The sequence below is a fragment of the Juglans regia genome, chromosome 3, assembly GCF_001411555.2.
Source record: "Juglans regia cultivar Chandler chromosome 3, Walnut 2.0, whole genome shotgun sequence".
Classification (NCBI taxonomy): domain Eukaryota; kingdom Viridiplantae; phylum Streptophyta; class Magnoliopsida; order Fagales; family Juglandaceae; genus Juglans; species Juglans regia.
The window spans coordinates 18786067-18793915 of record NC_049903.1 but is presented as its reverse complement, the minus strand read 5'-3'; the positions used below and the strand labels follow the sequence as shown (position 1 = coordinate 18793915).

Sequence of the window (7849 nt, the reverse complement as noted above, 5' to 3'; positions counted from 1 at the left end):
TGGAGGGCATGATGATCCCATTAGTTTGGCTTTTGGAGGTATGTCAATTTGTTCATGCTGGGCTTTATTCTATATTCTTTGTTTGCTAAATGGTAATTAACTCTTTGCCGACAGTTTTTAGAGATTACACTTTGAGACTAGAATATCCACGATTCATGGATCTCAAAATGCAGATTGAGGTGTCTACTAATTTAAATTGAATTTCTCTACTACTACATGCCTTGTTATGACCAAATTTACCATTGCGCTGAGAGAAATTGGGACTTACAAAGAACTTCTTCGATCCCAGGTGAAAATCCTAGCTCTTAAGAACTTTCAATCCTAGCTCCTGTACCTGATTCTGGTTTAGGATGAATTAGCCAGGAAGAAAAATGAATGGAAAAAGTTGATGTTACTGTTTCAAATGAAAGTTACTGAATAAAAATATACTGTATCATACAAATGTGCTGAAATCCTAAACTCAAAAGCATATAAACTTGCGGAAAATTAAAATGAACTGGAAAAATAAATTGAAGAAGAAAAACCGAACGAAATTGGGATGAGAACGAAATACAAGAAAAAAAACTGAAGGAAAACCGGCGCACGAATAAATTTTTCATTTTATACTCTGCTTTGCGCACGCCTAAGCTACGCGTTTCATCTCCCTGCAGTGCGCACGCCTCAGCTATGCATTTCACGTCCGCATCTCCTGCGTTTTGAGCCGGTGCTGTGAGTGGTTCTGCGTGAGTGCCCGCGTTTCGAGCGTGCGTCCGTGTTTCGCGTCTCGCCTAACTCCCATTCCACTTCGTCCGCTGCTGTGCGTTTCATTCCACTGCAGTGCGCACGTCTCTGCCCACCAGGCCTTGCTGCTGTGCGTTTCATCCCATTGCAGCCCAGGACAGATCCGCGTTTCATGCATTTCATCCCTGCAACTCTGCGTTTCGTTCCAGCCCAGTACATGCGTCCGCGTTTCATGCCTCCCTCTCTTGCGTTTTGATCTGCTGCAGCTGTGCATTTCTTTTGTTGCTGGCATTAGGTACTTCCAATAATACCCATATAATTTTAATATCTTTTCCACAATGCCCTGCAACATAAGTAAATTATCAGAATAAAATTTGAGATATTAATCAGAATTTAACATTGAGTCAAGTATTAAAAATCAATACATAATTAAGTGCTTAATTCATTTTTTGTTAAATAATTCATTCACTTAAGCAGCTTTATCATGTAATTTTTATCACTTTATCACACCCCCCAACTAGCTTTTTGCTAGTCTAGCAAATAATGCGATAAAAATATTGCGGAATTCAAGAGTGAGCTACTAAACTCAAAAATCTCTACAAAAGATCAATCATATTGAAATCATGGGCATTAGAATATAGACAAGTCAAATTTTAGCTCAACACAAAAGCTTATAAAATTCTCAAGAGCTCAAACAAGGGAAATGTACTTAAGCTGGAGATCTTTGAGTGCACCAAGTGTGTGAACAGATTTTCATTTGTTGGTTTCAAGATCTCTCACAATAGTTTCAACCTAGCAACTTTTTTCAAGAAAGACCAAAAGGTCTTCACTCCAATTCAAAACCATTACGTTGGCGGCTTTCACGCTATCACACTTTGAAAGACCCATTTTTTTTTTAACAGATCCCGGTGATAGGCAGCCTTTTCCAATGTACATGCACCATTTTTTTATTTTTTTATTTTTGCATGATCTCTAGCTTGTCCCTTTTTTCATGTACTTTTGCAACCTTTTTTTTTTTTTTTTCATCATCACACTTTTCCTAAGCCATTAAGATATGGTTCATTGAAGTTCTTGCTAGTTGCTTAGAAGAAACCACTGATTGTCGTCAAACAAACCACAAAAAGTATCTGTTTGTGTCAATTAAGGTCATCAATCAATAGCTTTGAAGTAACTTTCCCAAGTTTGAGTTGCTAAGACATATCATAAGGTCAAGTGTCAAACTTAAAACTAACCAATGAGAATTAGTGTAGCCCAAAACTGCAACTATCTGATCTTAAGTAGAGAAGTGTGAAAATAGTAGCTTGGTGGCAACAAAAAAATCAGACCCCACAATAATTAATCCTGAGAGACTAATGGTAGAAGGCTCTCCTTACCCCCCAACTAAAAATGAGCAGTGTCCTCAATGCAAATCATGAATGCAATAAAGCATGAAAGAAAATAGGGCCGAAGGGAAATACCTGAGATGGCTGAAAGGATTGTGAACGTAAAAATGAAACCATAAAGGAATAAACAGTGCTGAACCTGAAAAGATATACTAAAGAAAAAGAAAAAGAAAGAAAGAAAAAAACATAGAACTGAAACAAATAAAAGCAGAAAAATAAAAGGAAAAGAAAGAGAAGAAGAAAAAAAAAATTAAAACAAAACAACAATGAGCTAAGAACCATGAGAATAAATGGGATCTTCCAAAGGAATAGAAGTATCCTCATGTGAAAGTTTTGGCAAAAAATGTTTAAGTTGTTGGCCATTAACTTTGAAAGTGTTTCCATTTTGAGGATTAGTAATCTCAACAGCTCCATATGGAAACACAGTCTTAACTACATAAGGCCCACTCCACCTCGATCTTAATTTGCCTGGAAATAGATGGAGGCGGGAATTGTAAAGTAAGACTTGCTCATTGGGCTCAAAACTCTTTCTTTGGATGTGCTTGTCATGTAATACCTTCATGCGTTCCTTTGACAATTTAGAATTGTCATATGCATCTCGCCTAAGCTCATCCAATTCTGAAATCTGAAATTTTCTCACAGAACCAGCATGGTCAATAGAAAAATTAAATTGTTTAACAGCCCAATATGCCTTATGTTCAAGCTCAACTGGAAGGTGACATGCCTTTCCATAGACCAAGCGATAAGGAGACATGTTAAGAGAGGTTTTAAAGGCTGTCCTATAAGCCCAAAGCGCATCAGTAAGCCTTAAAGACCAATCTTTTCTGTTGGGGTTGACTGTTTTTTCTAAGATGTGCTTAAGTTCCCTATTAGCTAATTCAGCTTGCCCATTCGTTTGCGGGTGATATGGAGTGGAAACTTTATGGTGTATACCATATTTTTTCATGAGGGCAGCAAATGGTTTGTTGCAAAAATGAGTTCCATTATCACTAATGATAGCTTTAGGCATGCCAAATCTAGCAAAAATGTTTTCTTTCAAAAACTTAAGCACAATCTTATGGTCATTTGTTTTACATGGAATGGCTTCAACCCATTTAGAAACATAATCAACAGCCACGAGGATATACAAATAACCAAAAGAAGATGGAAATGGTCCCATAAAATCAATCCCCCAACAATCAAAAATCTCAATGACCAAAATGGGTTGTAAAGGCATCATATTTCTTTTAGTGACTGTGCCTAGTTTTTGACATGGCTCACAAGTTTTGCAAAAATTATACGCATCCTTAAACATATGTGGCCAATAAAACCCACTTTGTAAAATTTTTGAAACGGTTTTATTTGCAGAAAAATGCCCCCCACAAGCCTCATTATGACAAAAAGAAAGAACAGCTTGTATCTCATGATCAGGCACACATTTCCTTATGATTTGGTCAGAACAATATTTAAACAAGTAAGGGTCATCATAGAAGAATGACTTTACCTCATGCTTGAATTTCCGTATGTCTTGAGCACTCCAATGGGGTGGAGTTTGTCCTGTCACCAAAAAATTAACTATGTCAGCAAACCAAGGCAAATTTTCAACTGACATTAATTGTTCATCTGGAAAAGAGTCAAGGATAGGGATAGTGTGATCCTTTTCAGCAAATGTAAGTCGAGACAAGTGGTCGGCAACTATGTTTTCAGCACCCTTCTTGTCTTTGATGATAAGATCGAATTCTTGGAGAAGAAGAATCCATCGGATTAAACGTGGTTTAGCATCCTTCTTCGACAATAAGTACTTTAACGCTGCATGGTCAGTGAAAACAACCACAGGAGAACCAAGAATATAAGTTCGAAACTTGTCTAATGCAAAAACTACAGCAAGCAATTCCTTTTCTGTGGTAGAATAATTTCTTTGGGCTCCATTTAAAGTTCTACTTGCATAAGAAATGACATGTGGGAACTTATTTCTACGCTGTCCAAGAGCAGCTCCTATGGCTACATCACTAGCATCACACATTATCTCAAAAGGAATAGACCAAACAGGGGGTTGCATGATAGGGGCTGTGGTGAGCAAAATTTTCAGCTTATCAAAAGCATCTTGACAAGAAGAGGTCCATTCAAAAGCAACATCATGCATAAGTAACTCACACAAGGGTTTAGAGATAGAACTAAAATTTTGAATGAATCGCCTATAAAACCCAGCATGCCCAAGAAATGATCTGATTTCTTTTACTGTTTTGGGTATAGGAAGCTTGGAAATAAGTTCAATCTTAGCTTTATCAACCTCAATACCTCGTGATGAGACTATGTGACCAAGCACTATGCCTTGTTGAAGCATGAAATGACACTTTTCCCAATTGAGAAGCAAATGCTTCTCTTCACACCTGGCTAAAACAGCTTGTAAGTTAGTCAAACAAGCATCAAAAGAACTGCCAAACACTGAAAAATCATCCATGAATATTTCCAAACAGTTTTCAATCATGTCGCTGGAAATACTAAGCATACATCTTTGGAAAGTAGTCGGTCCATTACATAGTCCAAAAGGCATTCTTCTAAATGCAAAAGTGACAAACGTGCAAGTAAAAGTTGTTTTCTCTTGATCTTCGGGTGCTATTTCTATTTGGTAAAAACCAGAATATCCATCAAGAAAGCAATAGAAATCATGACCCGCAACTTTTTCTAGCACTTGATCAAGAAATGGCAAAGGGAAATGATCTTTCCTAGTGGCGGCATTCAATTTCCTATAAACTATACACATTCGCCAACTAGTAGAAATCCTAGTAGGAATCAGTTCATCTTTCTCATTTTTCACAATGGTAAGCCCAAATGTTTTTGGAATTACATGAATGGGACTTACCCATTTGCTGTCCGCAATAGGGTAGATGATTCCCACATCAAGTAATTTTAAAATCTCTATTTTTACCACCTCTTTCATGGTAGGATTTAATCTCCTTTGCATCTCCCTAGAAACTTTAGCATTTTCCTCTAAGTAAATCCTATAAGTGCACACAAGAGGATTTATACCTTTTATATCTGCGATTGTCCACCCAATGGCACCTTTGTGTTGCTTTAAGACTTCCATCAATTTCCCTTCTTGATCATGAGAGAGTTGGGCTGAAATCACCACTGGGAAGGTGCTGTCCGGTCCCAGAAATGCATATTTTAAGTCATTTGGCAATGGCTTCAGCTCTAAGGTTGGGATTTCATTTGCTGAAGGCTTCAAACTTGCTGTCAACGGTGGGAGTTGCTCAATCTTTGGCCTCCATTTAGTCTCCAATTTATTTTCTGCATTAAAAACATGAGAAACATCAATGGGGGTGTCATCAGTGAGAAGTTCACAAAAATTTTCTAACTCAAACAACAGGTTAGTGGGCTGGCATGCCAAATAAGTCTCCTCCTCAAGGATGCTTTCCAACATATTCACTTCTTGTACATCTTCAAAGTCTTGAGGTTGCCTACAAATATTGAAAATATTTAGTTCAAGGGTCATGTTCCCAAAACTCAGCTTTAAAACACCACTCCTACAATTTATTAATGCATTTGAAGTAGCAAGAAAAGGTCTCCCAAGAATCACAGGTGCTTGAAAAGAAGATTTTGGTGTCAAGTGAACATCCAACACAACAAAATCAACGGGATAAAAGAATTTATCCACTTGAACCAAGACATCCTCAACAACTCCTCTTGGCATTTTAATAGACCTATCCGCTAGTTGTAAGATGATAGGAGTTGGTTTTAATTCCCCCAAACCAAGTTGCTCATAAACATTATAAGGCAGAAAATTCACACTTGAACCTAGATCTAACAATGCTTGACCAATTTTTGAACTTCCTATAACACAAGCAATTGTTGGTGAATCGGGGTCTTTATATTTTGGTGGGGTATTACTCTGAATTATGGCACTGACCTGCTCAGTAAGAAAAGCTTTCTTTTGCACATTTTATTTTCTTTTAACCGTACACAAATCTTTTAGAAACTTAGCATATGCAGGAATTTGTTGAATAGCATCCAACAAAGGGATATTAATCCTAACATGCTTGAATATTTCTAAAATTTCAGATTGGTGTTTGTCTTTGTGCAGAGGAACCAATCTTTGAGGAAAAGGAGCAGGTACAGGACATGAAATCTTTTCAGTTTCAGTTTCATTTTGTTCAAACTCACCATTTTCAGCCTCATTTGGTACAAGTTTAGAGACCTTACCAGCCTTGTCTGAACCTTCAGCTGGAATGTTCACCACCCTACCATTTCTCAAAGTAGTGACCGCCTTCATTTGCCTCACATTTGAACTCTCAACCGCTCCTTGTGGTGGCTGACTTTGTGGATTGGGTTGAGGTGCAGGAAGTTTTCCTTTCTCTTGAGAGCTCCATGCCGTAGTCATCTTTGTAAGTGTGCTCCGAATGTCATTTATCGCTTGAGAATTTTGATTGTTGATTGTTGCTTGACCTTGCATAAACTGCTGCAAGGTGTTTGACAATTGATGCATTGTCTCCTCAAGTCCCTTCTTTTGCATTGGAGGTGCTTGAATTGCGAGTTGAGAGGGGCCTGGAGCCAAGGCTGCTGGAGCTAATTGTTGGTCATTCCTCCACCCAAAATTTGGGTGGTTTCTCCATCCTGGATTATAAGAATTAGAATAAGGACCAGAATATGGTTTTTGTATCATATTTACAGCATTAGATTGGTCCAACAATACCTCTTTGAATGCGGGGATCGTGGGACACTCATTAGTTGAATGCCCATGATCCTCACATATGCTACACTTCTCTGAATTTTTATGGACATCATGCACTTCATTTACCTTTTTCAATTCCGTAGCTTCCATTTTTCTAGACAACAAGGTTAACTTAGCACGCAAATCATCATGTTCTTTTAAAGTGTATTTTCCATGACCAGACTCAACTTGCCTAGACCTATCATGCACATCAGTTGTGTCCCAAGATTGAGCATTTTCAGCAAGGTAATCAAAATATTCAAATGCTTCCTCAGGCTCTTTGTCAAAAAATTCCCCATTACACATAGTTTGTACAAATTGGCGCATTTTAGGTGTTAAACTTTCATAAAAAAAAACTTATCAAACGCCAATTTTCATAACCATGATGAGGACAAGCATTTAAAAGATCCTTGAACCTTTCCCAACTTTGATAAAAAGTTTCAGAATCTTTTTGGGTAAAGTTCATGATTTGTCTTTTAAGTGCATTTGTCCTATGTATTGGAAAAAATTTCTTCAAAAATTCAGTTTGCATTTCCTGCCATGTGCCTATAGATCTAGGTCTTAATGCATTTAACCACGTTTTAGCCTTATCTTTCAAGGAAAATGGAAACAACTTTAGTCTAATAACCTCCTCAGTGCATGTTCGGTCCATGAATGTAGAACAAACCTCTTCAAATTCTTTGATATGAAGGTACGGATTCTCGGAATCCATACCATGAAAATGTGGAATTAATGGAATCATTCCAGGTTTGAAATTAAAAACATTTGCATTCAAAGGTAGGATTATGCATGAGGGTGTGCTAGTTCTGACAGGTTGTAAATAATCTCTAAGTGTCCTATTCTGATTCACTACTTCCCCATCATGATTCTCATTTTCAGCCATGGTACTATTAGTGTCAGAAGATGACTCAAGAGAAAGTGATGCTGAGGTAAAATATGCTTGTGATTCTGTCCTAACCAACCGAGAAGTTTGGTCCCTAGTCCAACCAGTCAAACAAACAAGAACAGAAAATAAAAGAATATGCAAGACAAACAACAACAAAATAAAGAAAAAAAA

At 37.5% G+C, this 7849-nt stretch overlaps 1 non-coding gene and 1 pseudogene across 1 annotated transcript; one reads left to right on the top strand and one right to left on the bottom strand.

The window, feature by feature from the left end:
• Nucleotides 1-660: 660 nt before the first annotated feature.
• LOC118347997 lies at nt 661-7119 on the bottom strand (annotated as a pseudogene).
• Nucleotides 7120-7169: 50 nt separating this feature from the next.
• LOC118348094 lies at nt 7170-7276 on the top strand. The gene has a single exon (XR_004801240.1). It is a non-coding gene; the product is annotated as a small nucleolar RNA R71 (small nucleolar RNA).
• Nucleotides 7277-7849: the final 573 nt, after the last annotated feature.